Here is a 12,234-nt window from a genome sequence, read left to right on the forward strand (position 1 = left end):
CATATCGGTAATCCCAGCACTTTGGGAAGCCAAGGTGGGCAGATCACAAGATCAAGAGATTGAGACCATCCTGGCCAACATGATGAAACCCCAGCTCTACTAAAAATGCAAAAATTAGCCAGGTGTGATGGCGCACATCTATAGTCCCAGCTACTTGGGAGGCTGAGGCAGGAGAATCGCTTGAACTTGGGAGGTAGAGGTTACAGTGAGCCGAGATTGAGCCACTGCCCTCCAGCCTGGCGACAGAGCGAGACTCCGTCTCAAAAAATAAAAAGTGCTTGGGTGAGACATGTGACTGTCCATTGAAGGAACATCGAGGCTGACTGTATGTTGGAAAATCTAGGCTGGCTGTCTTGCTGTCTGTCCCCTCTTGGCTGGTTTGTTGCCTATAGTGGAGTCCCTGTCTGCCTGTGTGTCTCCTAATGATTCTGATGTCATCTCTGTGAGGTCAGAGATTGGTTCCTGGGTCAGGCCCATCTTGCATCCTGGGGCTCACATGGGACCATCAGCAGTGCAGCACAGGGGGAAAACACTTGTGCGCATTGACCTTGCACGTCCACAAATTAGACCAGAACATGGAGTGCTCCAGCCTTCTCTGAATTCTTGAGCTGCCTGTACCACCACTAGGAGCTCCTCCGTGGTTCAGGACCCCTCCTGAGGCCAAGGGTGAGGAGGAGGCAGAAGGGAAAGAGAACAGGAGCCCTGGAGTGTGGAGTCATGGAGCAGGACCCAGCAGCCTGCCTTTTTGGAGTCCTATGAAGGCTCTGGGGGTGTGTGTCGTGGGAATGGAGAGTGGTGACCAGCAGAAGGAGGGACAGCTGCTGAAAGTGATCATTCCTCTCCTTATGGGGTGTCCTGGGAAGAACATGGGTGAGCTCTGCAGTCAGGCAGTGCTGTCCTTGTGGGGCCTCATGAGACAGCTCTGGGCATCTGCATTCTAATCCCTGGCAACAAATGGGGCTGCAAGGCCGGGCTCCCGGTAGATGCTCAGGAAGGGTGGTTCCACTCCTTACCCCCTCCTGAGCTGCTCTCTGGCCTTGCAGCCCCATCCTTGAATCCCTGCTTGATACTGCTGGGCTCACAGCTTCCGTGGCAGGAGCAGAGGCTGCTGTCTCCTGGGTTCCTCTGGGAGCTGCTGTGAAACTTGGGCAGTTCCTTCTATTGTCGTGATTCTGGGTTCAAAGCCACAGGCCTCTCAGACAGCTGTGACTTCCCGGCAGCAGTAGGGATGGGGTGGGGGTGGAGGCGCTGGGGCCCTGCAGCTTCCCCGCTTGCCTCTGTCCTTGCTAGGCAGTGAGTTGGAGGCGCCTGGGCTCAGCTGATGTTCTCCAAGGAGGACTTGGAATGAACCCGAGACACAGAGGGTGAGGTCAGTGGTTTGCTCAGCAAGAAGGCCGAGTTAGTGACAACCTGTCACAGCTCCCAGGATCCCTGGCTGCAGTCCCTGGCTTCGACTCCTCCCCCTGCCAGCCTTAAGGGAGATGAAAATCAGTGATGTGGATCTATTGACTAAGTGTCTCCTGTGTGTCATAGTGGGAGGCTCACGTTTATTTTATCCCAGCTGCCATGATGGCTTTCACATACTTTTTCATCCATTACTCACTATGTGTGTTATGAGGTGTCTGAGTAAACTAAAGCCCAGATCTAGTCACTGGTCATGAAGGCTGGTGAGTGGCAGATTTGAACCCATCCTCCTCACCTTAGATGGCCCATTCCTTCCACTCTACCATGCTGCCATGCAGGTGGGATGCCAGGAGGGTGTCCAAAGAACTGTGCGACGGTCCCGGCTCCCAGCGACACCAGACCAGCCAAATCTGTGACATGGGCAGGGGTGGCTTTATGTGTCAAAGTGGGGGCTTTGTGGTGCTGCTTAAAATTGTTTGCCAAAGTCCCCAAGAGCATGTGCAAAACGTCCTCTTGCCTTTTTTTCTTTTCTTTTTTTGAGACAGTCTTGCTCTGTCACCCAGGCTGGTATGTAGTGGCTTAATCTCGGTTCACTGCAACCTCTGCCTCCTATGTGTAAGCAATTCTCCTGCCTCAGCCTTCCAAGAGTCTGGGATTACAGGCATGCACCACCATGCTGGGCCAAGTATTGTATTTTTAGTAGAGATGGGGTTTCTCCGTGTTGGCCAGGCTGGTTTCGAACTCCTGGCCTCAAGCAATCCCCCTACCTCGGCCTCCCAAAGTGCTGGGATTACAGGCAGAAGCCTCCGTGCAGGCCTTGAAGCCTCTCTTTTTATCTTACAATTTCACTTGCATTTTGCATTTCACTCTGTAATGTAGCCTTGTTTGTTTGTTTGTTTGTTTTTTGAGACGGAGTTTCGCTCTTGTTGCCCAGGCTGGAGTGCAATGGCGCGATCTCGGCTCACCGCAACCTCCGCCTCCTGGGTTCAGGCAATTCTCCTGCCTCAGCCTCCTGAGTAGCTGGGATTACAGGCACACGCCACCATGCCCAGCTAATTTTTAGTATTTTTAGTAGAGACGGGGTTTCACCATGTTGACCAGGATGGTCTCGATCTCTTGACCTCGTGATCCACCCGCCTCGGCCTCCCAAAGTGCTGGGATTACAGGCTTGAGCCACCGCGCCCGGCCACCTTGTTTGTTTTAAGACGATGAATTTACATTTCTTGACCCTGAGTACATTTGATCCTCACTGTGTTCCGAGTTTGTCCTGACGTGGTTTCCTGTACCCCTGGCTTCCGTCTGTCCCCTGGGGGTATGGATATCCTTGTGTGAGAGGCTCAAACTAGGTGAAAGAGGATAGAGGTAGTGGTGGGGCACATTCAGTATTGTGAAGAAAGGCACACTGGCAAAAAGGGAAGGGGGAGCCCAGTTTGGCTGGAGATGTGGATTGCAGTGAGGCCAAGGAGGCAGTGAAGGTCAGTTTGGGGCCATCTTCTGAGAGGGTCAAGGATAGAATGCCATCCCCAGGAGTTCTGACCTTGTTTTATAGGCAGAGAGGGCATCAGTGGGTGAGTATTGTAACTCTGCTCCTTGCTCTGCACACATTCTTTGAAGGCCCTCTAAGAGGTCTGTGAGGGCCGGGCACAGTGGCTCATGCTTGTAACTTTGGAATGCTGAGGTGGGTGGATGACTTGAGGTCAGGAGTCCGAGACCAGCCTGGTCAGCAATGTGAAACCTCGACTCTACTAAGAAACTGCAAAAATTAGCCAGATGTGGTGTGTACCTGTAGTCCCAGCATTGGGAGGCAAGAAGATCGTTTGAACCTGGCAGGTAGAGGCTGCAGTGAGCCGAGATTGTGCCACTGTACTCCAGCCAGGAAGACAGAGCAAGATTCCATTTCAAAAACAAAAAAGAGGCCTATGAGGGTATCCATGCTCTGGAGGTTCAGGAGTGTGGGGAAGTTCTTACCCACAGAGGGCCTGCAGTGAAGAGAGAGGCCAGAGTGAAGTGTGAGGCATGCATCAAAAAGGCTGGGAGCCAAGTTCAGACTGGTGGTGTCTGCAGGAAGGGTTAGATTGGGAAAACTGGGTAAGGGGCTGCAGTCAGGTTCAGGAAGGCACTGAGCATGGATTCGGACGCTTGTCCAAGTGGCTGGCTGTGTGTGATGAAAAGAAAGGGAGGCAAGTGATGACAGGGAGAGGCCCTGAGAAGGAAGACTTGATGTGACTTGGTGACCAGCTAAATGTGGGACCTATTAAAGGGACTTAGTAAAGAGAACTGGGGAAGTTAGCCAAGTGAGAGCTGACTTGAAGGAAATGACTTTGCCCCCTGAAAAAAGGGAAGGCACCGGTTGGTTCCATGGTTGTCTCGGGCTGTTAGAGAGAACCTGACCAGCAAAGACTGGGTTTTGAAATGCTGTGAAATCCACAAACATCGCAAAACAAACTGCAGCTCATCTCAGGAACAGGCAAACTTTTGAACTTTTTGTTCGGGTCTCTGTGGGACGATGACTCATTCTGAGCCCCTCCTAACCTCTGCTGGTGATTAGCAGGGGTGAGAGGGCCAAGGAGCTGTCCTGCTCTGCAACAGATCAGCTTGCCTGGAAGAGCCTAGATTGCGGAATAGACTAGAGTAGATTTGGAACAGCTAAGAACCTTTCCAGTTCATGAGTCTCCTGGGTTTGAGGCTGACTGTCTTTTTGTATGTGAATCTGGGTTTTACCCATTGAAGGAACTGAGTTGGGTCTGGAATGGGGCCATAGACTTGACCTTAAAAGGTCTAGTGTCTCTGGGTGACCTAAAGAGGTGGATGACATCTGACCAATGAAATGTGTTCACAATGTTCTGGGACCTCTGGAAGAGGGAGGGGCCCAGTGATTCTGGACAGGAGAGATGAGTTATTTACAATATAAAAGAGACTCTGGGGCCGGGCACAGTGGCTCACATCTGTAATCTCAGCACTTTGGAAGGCCCAGGCAGGAGGATGGCTTGAGGCCAGGAGTTCAAGACCAGCCTGGGCAACATAACGAGACCCTGTCTCTACAAAAAGAAAATGCAAAAAGCCGAGTATGGTGGCGTGTGCTTATAATCCTAGCTACTCAGGAGGCTGAGGCAGGAAGATCCCTTGAGACCAGGGATTCTAGGCTGCAGTGAGCTATGATCAAGCCTCATCTCAAAAAAAAAAAAAAAAAAAAAAAATGTGGTGTTCGGCCAGCCTGGCCTGAACTCCTGTGCCTGTAGCCCAAGGCAGATGCATAGACGTGCTCAGAGTCAACCTGGGCAGCTTCCTCGTTGTCTCACCTGCTGTTGCTTAAGCTCCTGGAGCTCAATTTGATGGGGAAGTGGCGGCAGCCAGGAGCCTGATGGGTGGGCCCTGTGTGGGTGCCTGGCGCAGATGGGCCTGGCACAGTTGGGCTTCTGGCCGGAGCTCAGGGTGACTTCTGGAGTTGCCTAGCAGCCTTTATTCTCTCGGCTCTCCAGTTACCTGTGCCCTGTGACCTTGGGCACAAGCCAGGCAGCTAATAAAGCCAGCCTGCCTGCACACTCATGTTGTGTCAGCCTCTGTGAGGAAGAGCTCGTCAGCAGACAGGAAGCCACCCTCCTGTGCTGGGCATGTAGGAAGTCCAGGGAAGAACCACCTTATCCAAATGGCCACCCCCCTCCTCCTCTGGCGTCTGACTGGAAAACTCTCCCCTTGTCTTCTCCCCTGGTTTCCTGTGTGTCACCCCCCAGCCCACACTTCCTTCAGGGCCCTGAGGGTAAAATGCAGTTCCTGTTGAGTGAGGCATGAGTCAGCGGAGGAGAATTGGTGGCTGAGTCTTTGTAACCTCCAGGCATGGCTATTAAATATTTAAATGACACTATGGTATTGATCGTTTCTCATCCATCCTCTTAGGAGCGCAGTTCCTGTCTGGGATTCAGATAATAGCAGAATCTTGGATTTAGACTAACTCGGAAGAGCTCAAAGGTGCTATATAAATCTCACCCATAATCATATTATCTCCTCCTGAGAGTGTGCTACTAGGAATGGGGACAAATTGGGTTCTGCCCATTTTCTTGATAGAGAAGACATCCAGAGAGATGACAGGATCCACTGATGGGCCCTCACTGATCCGCAGGCCTGGGATCAGGGCGTCCCTGCTCCCCTCCTCCACACTGGCTGTTTCCTCTGCTCACTGCTGCTTCCCCATCCTCCTCCTCTTCACAGCCCCTCTGTCATTCAGCCATTTATTCTAGCTGTTGGGGACATGGCATCGAACAAGACAGACAAGGCCCCCTGCTCTCCGGAGCTTAATTCTTGGAGAGGAGACAGTTGACAAGAACCCAAATTGGCAGGGAAGGCCCTTCAAGGAGATTGAGTTCCTACTTAGTGTCCAGGCCCTAGGTCCCTGGGCTGGGGGTGGGTGGGGCAGAGCGGATCTGGCCTAATTGTGGATTGGTCCTTACTGAAGAAGGACGGTTATCAGGATAAATATACCCAGCTCCCCATTCCTGGGAACTTACTCACCGAGTGAAAGCACCCCGCTGCGGATTAGATTACCTCTGCTCTAACTGCTCAAGTGCTCCAGGCTGGGGGAGGGAGGAGGACTTGGGGCCAGCGGAGCGGGGAGCGGGGAGTGGGGAGTGGGGAGACCCGCCTTCCCGTTCTGTTCCCCTTCCTAATCTGGAAGAGTCTCACCAGAGGGGCTGAGATGAGACCATCCCTGAGCTGGTCCTGGTGTTTACATAGCTCCTTCCTTGGAAGGGCCAAGCCCCGCTTACTGCTTATAGCCCTGAGCATGGGAAGCTGTGAGGAGGCCTGGCAGCTTCTCTGACACTTGAAGCTACCAATGCTGCCCAGGTGGTCAGCAGGGGGCTGGGAACCCTTGTCCAGAGTTGAGGACCCAACAGGATACACAGGCCAGGAGGCTAGGTTTGTGTGGGGACTTGTCTCTCTGGGAGTCGGGTATCCTATGGGATGGCAGGGATGGACAGCTGGCCCAGGGATTCCAGGAAGGCTCCTGTGCTATGGCATCCCTTGCAGCTGGTGCTGGAGCTTTCAGGGCAGTGTTTGCTACTCCTTCCCTGGGCTTGTCAGCTCCTAAGGAAGCTGCACTGGCCACTCACTGCCTGGGGCGACAAAATCTGAGTGAAACTGGCCTGCAGAAGAAGGCGGGTTAGCGGCTGGAAAAGACTTTGTTCTAACTGTGGGCCTCTCCCAGGCCAGGCCTCGAGAATGCAAGGCGCCCCCCACCCCCAGGGCCACAGGACCCCTACCTCTTTAAGTTCTGCCTGGGGCTGCTGGTGGAGGAGTCCCCAGTGGCAGAGGTGGGCAGGAGCTGAGGGGCCTTGGCACTGGGGCTGGTGTGGCAGGGCAGCCTGTAAACTCCAGGAAAGGATGGGAAAGCTGGCTCCATGCCCACATTTACCTGCTTCCTGCTGATCCGGGGCTAGATGGCAGCACCCTTTGCCCTCAGGGATTGGATAGGATGGGGAGGTGATTTCTTTCCCCTCCTGGGGCTCAACCTCTTTCTGGGAAGAAGCTTGTGTCTACTTAGCAACTCCTCTTTCCTGTGTGCTCTATTCACACAGCACTTTATTCCAAGTCAGCATTTTATATCTATTTTTCTCATGTAGTCCCAATCCTGTGAGTGTAATGGTGGAATTCCTATTGGACAGACAAGGAAACTGAGGCACAAGAGCAGTTAAGCAGCCAATCCGAGCAGTTCAGCCATTGAGCAGAGTCCAGGTGACTCAGGATTCGCCTTACAAGTTTGTAACATTGAAAGTCCTCAGAGCCTGGGAAGAGAGAATGGAATCGCTCTGGGTCCTCCCTCCCCTTCAGAGAGATAGACCTTTATCTCAGCTCTCTTGGCACCTTTCCAGCTTCAGGCCTCTGGTCTTGATAGTCTTTATCACACACTAAGAAGGGGCAGGGGCTTGGGTAGGAGGAAGAAGCCTGGCTTGTTTCTGTGCTGCGGTTGGGGGTGGGGGCGCAAGGGTTTAATTGATCCTCTTTAATCTGGTATTGAGTGCCATGTGTCAGTGGATCAACCTGGGTCCCCAGAGCCAGGGTCTGAGGGACATCCCCTCATTGTAGTACAAGGGGACCCAGGTTTCCTTCCACCCCGAGCCCCTGGGTGGGTACAGGAATGTGAGGGGCACAGCTGCAGCACTTGCCCTGGAATGCAGGCGAACCGGCCTCAGCCTCTTGGTCCCCTCCTCCTTGGAGCAGTGGGCCGAGGGTGTCTGCACCTTAACATTGCAGCGGCTCCCACCAGTCCTAGGATTACACTCAGTTGGTTGCTGGGGCCCGGGAAGGTGCCTGCCCACCCACCTGCCGCAGGGTGGCCTCCCAGCCCAAAGCTGCAGCTGCTCCACGCTGTTGCTCCAACCAGGCGCAGCCGTAGGTAGGGTGGGGACGGGGCGCACGCAGCGCTGTATTTGCACAGGGCCCGTGCCCCTCTGGTTCTCCAGAGCCCTGCGTGCCACCCTTGGGGTGCACCTTCAAGTGATAGTGTGTACCCAGACCACCCGCGTTCCTCCTAGTAGCTTGCTGTGTTCCTCCACCTCAGCCTTGTTCTCTCAAGATTGAAACTTCCCCACCGCACCCAGGGCCAGGGGCTCCCCGGTCTTCTCCAGCTAGAAAATTCCAAGATTGCACGAGGTGATCTTTGGTTACTCCCAGTGGCAGGAAGCCGATGAGCCAATGGTGCCCTCTGGTGGGCAGCAGCAGACAGTCTGCACCCCTTCCTCGCCAGGGCTGAGCCAGGACATTGCTCCGTGGCCTTTGCCCAGGGCTTGCTGGGGACTTTGCACCTAGCCCGCCCACAGCCTCAAGACAGCTTGCCCTACCTCCTCATGTTGCATACTTTCGCTGGCCCAGAGAGACAGAAAACCTGCAGAATTCAGGGTGGGTTTCCTCCGAAAAGCAGATGGGAAGCCCCAGAGAGAGCTTCCTCCTGCAGGGTGGCTTGGGTTTGGAGGGACTCAGGCCTGGACCCGGAAACTTAGTAGAGTAATGCCAGGAAGTTGAGGCCTTTCTTAGCTTGAATGATGGCTCCCGACTACTTCCAAGCAGAATATCTGGAACCTGTCCTCCAGCATGTGGGAAGGGAGGGTGTATTCCTGGTCTCGAATGGTTTCATTGAGTACCATTTTCTCTGAAGAGTGGGTAGCCTGACACCTTCCTTGGGGTATGAGTAGAGGGAATATTTACAGCAGAGGGGAAAGGCTGGAGCTGGACACTGGGGGAACCCGCTGGGGTGGGGCCGCGCCTTCAAGTGGACTCCTGTGTGCAGTGTCTGCTGGCTCTGCTCACGCCATCAGGGGCGTTTGCTGAGCTTGCAAGGGGACTTTGGCCCTTAACCATTTGCAGCAAATGGGGAAGTCTCAGGTATTTGCACCCATTGGAAATAAAAGTGAAGCTAGGAGTCTACTGTTGACTCGCCTCCTATATTTCTGGTTCTCTTTGTTGAGGTGTTTGTGGGGGATTTGGAGACACCAGCCCTTACCCCTCTTGCCTAGTCCTTGCCTGGTAAGGATGAAGGGTGGAGAGGGAGGAGGAAGCCGTACCAGAGACCCTGTGGCTGGTGGACGGACTTGCTGGGGTTTTTCTCTGTCCCTTAAATAGATAAAACTTTGGAGAGAACTGAATCATGATGTGCCTTCTCCCTGACATCTGCACTCTATTTTTTTTTTAAGACAGGGTCTCACTTTGTCACCCTGGCTGGAGTGCAGTGGTGCAATTGTAGTTCACTGTAGGCTTAACCTCCTGGGCTCAAGCGATCCTCCTGCCTCAGCCTCCTCAGTAACTGGGACTACAGGCATGTATCACCACACTCAGCTAATTTTTACATATTTTTTTTAAGAGATGGGGTCTCACTATGTTGCCCAGGATGATCTCCAACTCCTGCTCTCAAGTGATCCTCCCACCTCAGCCTCCTGAGTAGCTGGGACTATAGGCATGTGCCACCACACCCAGCTAATTTTTAATTTTTTTTTTTTTTTAAGACAGAGTCTCATTCTGTCACCCAGGCTGGAGTGCAATGGCACAATCTTGGCTCACTACAACCTCTGCCTCTTGGGTTCAGGTGATTCTCCTGCCTCAGCCTCCCAAGTAGCTGGGACTACAGGCACCCACCACCATTCTTGGCTAATTTTTTGTATTTTTTAGTAGAGATGGGGTTTCACTATGTTGGCCAGACTGGTCTTGAACTCCTGACCTTGTGATCTGCCCACCTCAGCCTCCCAAAGTGTTGGGATTACAGGCATGAGCCACCATGCCCAGCTTGATTTTTAAATTTTTTGTAGAGATGGGATCTCACTATATTGCCTAGGCTGGGACATGATACACTTTGGTTTTTATTTTTGTTTTTGAGATTTAATTTTACTCTTGTTGCCCAGGCTGGAGTCCAATGACTCGATCTCGGCTCACTGCAACCTCTACCTCCTGGGTTCAAGCGATTCTCCTGCCTCAGCTTCCTGAATAACTGGGATTACAGGCATGCGCCACCACACCTGGCTGATTTTTATATTTTTAGTAGAGATGGGGTTTCACCATGTTGGTCAGGCTGGTCTCCAACTCCTGACCTTGTGATCCACCCACCTTGGCCTCCCAAAGTGCTGGGATTACAGGCATGAGCCACCGCACCTGGCCCTAATTTTGTATTTTTAGTAGAGACAGGGTTTCTCCATGTTGGTCAGGCTGGTCTTTAACTCCTGACCTCAGGTGATCCGCCCGCCCTGGTCTCCCAAAGTGCTGGGATTACCGGTGTGAGCCACTACTACACCTGGCTAGCAACACTTTAAATGTTATTTTATTACTTTTCTTTTCAAGGTTGTTCTTTTCATATTTTGCCCAGATTCTACCTAGAAAAGACATATAAGACTTAGGAGATGTCGGTACTTTGCATCCTACCTACACTGCTCTACCTGGAGGAAGACATTTTCTGGATTTTACAAAGCAAATCAAATCTGATGTTTGTAGCTTCCAATGGGCTACAGAGCTTCCTCCTTCAGGGTCACGTGGGTCTGGAGAGCCTGATATTTACAGCTTTCAATGTACTTGTAACAGTTTTGTTTTGTTGAGATGGAGTCTTGCTCTGTTGCCCAGGCTGGAGTGCAGTGACACAGTCTTGGCTCACTGTAACCTCCACCTCCCAGTTTCAAGCAATTCTTCTGCCTCAGCCTCTGGAGTAGCTGGGACTACAGGCACGTGCCACCACACCTGGCTAATTTTTGTATTTTTAGTAGAGATGGGGTTTCACCATATTAGCCAGGCTGATCTCGAACTCATGACCTCGTGCCCCACCTGCCTCGGCCTCCCAAAGTGCTGGGATTACAGGCCTGAGCCACCTTTGCCCAGCCCCTCTGCTAGCCCTTATAAACCTCATACCAGTACTTTGAGGTCAGAATTATTCAAGAGCTTACTGAGAAAACAGGCCCCAAAACGCTAAGTGATTCGCCATGTGGCATGAATAGTAAAGAGGAGAGCTGGCGTTTGAACTCAGGTCTGGCTCGACCTCAGCATGAGTGATCTTTTGTCTCTGTGCCCCAGGACTGCAACCTGTCACCAACACTCCACCAACCTATGGATCTGTGCTCAAAAGAGTCCTTTCACATCATAAACCAGAATCCAATCCATAAACCAAAAGCCCGGGCTTAGAATCACATTGTGTGGAGCCGGAGTTTGGTGGAGTCCCTGATTCAAAATGTTTGACGAGGAAGCCTGTTTGTCTTCTGTTGGGTGTTTGGAGCCCAAGACACCTGAGTTCAGAGTCCAGCATTGTCACTTGAGTCAGCGTTGGCAGTGTGGGGATGTGACTCTGCTTCTGAACCGCAGTTTCGCCATCCATGCTAGTGGCATTGTGAAGAGGAAGGCAGGTAACACGGGTGAAGCTCCCGGCTCCAGTGGGCCTTCAAGGATGGCAGCCACTCCTGCCTCCTACTGGGGCTGCACTCACTGCCTGTTTTGGGGAGCCCTGTGGGGTTTTTTAGCTGGCCCTGCCCGTGGTGGAGAAAGAGGGACCCACCCATCGCTGATTGGGCCCAGAGGAAATGAGGACACTGTGAGAAGCCAAGACAGCAGATGTGGCCCTGGAGAGGCCGTGGGGATTGGCCTGGACATTGGTTCCTTTTCTGCTGTTACCTAGATATCTACCAACTCCAGTTCCGGTTTGCTAAAGACAGGAAGCCAGACCTCCTCCATGGGACCCGGAGTGGGGGGTGGGGGCAGCTGTAGGACTTAACCTTCTTCGGAGGTCAGGAGACCAGAGCTGGGGTCCTGGGCCTTGGAACAGACTCTCTGTCTGTCTGGGCAGGAGCCAGGAGCCTGGGGTAGGTGTGCCTAGCCTTGAGGGTAGATCAAGACAGGCAGCTGGGAGAAGGTGTGGCCCCATCGGGCCTTGCTTCTCTTCCCTCCTCTGAATACAGGTTGAGGGGCTGGGAGCAAGGCCAGAAGGAAGGATCAGACTGGCAAGCCTCACAGCTTGGGCCTCCAACATTCAGGAAGTTGAACACTTTAAGTACGGTGTCATCTGGTAGTCATAGTGGCTTCTTACAGGCCAGGGTTTTTGGGGTTTGGGGCTTCTAAGGAGTCAGACAATCGTGCCACTTACTACCTTTGTTATTCAGAGCAAACACCTCTGCCTCTCCAAGCCTACTTTCCTCATCCATGCAGGGAGAATCAGCATTCCAGCCTCACGGGGTATTAGGGGGATTAATGGAGACTGTGTACACACTGCTAGAATGCCTAGCAGTGTGCCTGGTACTAATAAGTGGCAATAAACGCAGCCATTGCTTTTTAGATGTTTATTATCCCAAGGACTAGGAATGGAGCTCTCAGCTCTGT

General features: G+C 52.7%; 1 protein-coding gene across 4 annotated transcripts in view; it reads left to right on the forward strand.

The window, feature by feature from the left end:
* Nucleotides 1-12,234, forward strand: part of PXN (paxillin) — a 66,967-nt gene that overhangs the window by 37,901 nt on the left and 16,832 nt on the right. The gene's annotated exons all lie outside the window — the stretch shown is intronic.

Source organism: Saimiri boliviensis, chromosome 7, assembly GCF_048565385.1.
Source record: "Saimiri boliviensis isolate mSaiBol1 chromosome 7, mSaiBol1.pri, whole genome shotgun sequence".
Classification (NCBI taxonomy): domain Eukaryota; kingdom Metazoa; phylum Chordata; class Mammalia; order Primates; family Cebidae; genus Saimiri; species Saimiri boliviensis.